Raw genomic sequence first — 1586 nt, 5'->3', positions numbered from 1 at the left:
GAACCAAAATGGCGCCAGCGCTACCTTTGCCCTGTCACATGGTAAGGGCAAAGGGCCACTGGCGCCATTTCTATTAACGCAGACGTGGCCCGAGAGCAGGAGATCGCGCCGGAACCCCCCCACTGGACCCCAGGTAATTTAAAACATTTTGGGGGGGTTCGGGAGGGTGGGGGATTTGTTTTAAAGGGTCGGGGTGGGTTTTAGGGTTGTTTTGGTATGCCGGTTTTCCCGCCCTCCCCCGATAAAATGATTTTTTAACCAAAAAAACCATGACGATGAGATTTTCCCCCCCCCCCCTCAGCCAAAATCGATCGTTAAGACGATCGATCACACGATTCACATCCCTACTATTTACAATCTGGTGGGTTGCTAGACCCAAGACAGCATGGATTCATCAGAGGAAGGTCCTGTCAGACAAATCTGAGTGACTTTTTTTGACTGGGTGACTGTGACTAGAGAATTGGATTGAGGAAGAGCACTTGGATTTCAGCAAAGCTTCTGATACAGTCCTGCATAGGAGGCTTATTAATAAAATGAGAAGCTTGGGAGTGAGCGCCAAAGTGGTGGCGTGGATTACAAACTGGTTGACTGATAGAAGAGAGCATGTAATAGTAAATGGAACCTACGCTGAAGAGAGAACCGTGTTAACTGGAGTGCCACAGGGATCAGTTTTGGGTCCAGCTCTGATCAATATCTTTGTCAGCGGCATTGCAGAAGGGATAGAAGGTAAAGTTTGTCTATTTGTGGATGATATTAAGATCTGCAACGGAGTGGACACACCTGAAGGAGTAGAGAGAATGAAAGCTTGAAGAGTAGTCAAAGATTTGGCAGCTGAGATTCAATGCCAAGAAGTGCAGAGTCATGCATGTGGGGTGTGGTAATCCAAACTCTACGTGATGGGGGTTGAAAGTCTGATGTGCATAGACCAAGAGAGCAATCTTGGGGTAATAGTATCTTGAGATCTGAAGATGGTGAAGTAATGTGACATGGTAATAGCTAAAGCCAGAAGAATGCTGGGCTGCATAGAGAGAGAAATAATCAGTAAGAAAAAGAAGATTTATAATCCCCTGGTACAGGACCTTGGTGAAGCTTCACTTGGAGTACTGTGTTCAGTTCTGGAGTCCATATCTCAAAGGAATTGAGGCAGGATGGAGGCAGTTCAAAGAAGGGCGACGAAAGTGGTGTGAGGTCTTTATCAGAAGACCTATGAGGAGAGGTTGAATATGTATACCCAGGAAGAGAGGAGGTGCAGAGGTAATATGAGACAGACCTTCAGATACCTGAATGGTTTTAATGAAGCACAGACTTTGAACCTTTTCCATTGGAAAGACAACAATAGAACTAGGGATCATGAATTGAATCTCAGCTGCCAAATCTTTGACCACTCTTCCAGCTTTCTTAAATCCCTTTTCATTCTCTCTGCTCCTTCAGGCATGTCCAGTCTATTGCAGATGTTAGTATCATCCACAAACAGACAGACTTTACCTTCTATCCCTTCCACAATGTCGCTGACGACTTAGAACCATCATCAGGAAATATTTCTTCATGGAGAGGATGGTGAATGCCTGGAATACCCTTCTGGAGGA

The sequence above is a fragment of the Rhinatrema bivittatum genome, chromosome 12, assembly GCF_901001135.1.
Source record: "Rhinatrema bivittatum chromosome 12, aRhiBiv1.1, whole genome shotgun sequence".
NCBI classification, from domain to species: domain Eukaryota; kingdom Metazoa; phylum Chordata; class Amphibia; order Gymnophiona; family Rhinatrematidae; genus Rhinatrema; species Rhinatrema bivittatum.
The sequence above is the reverse complement of the archived record's forward strand: the minus strand, read 5'-3'. Positions refer to the sequence as shown.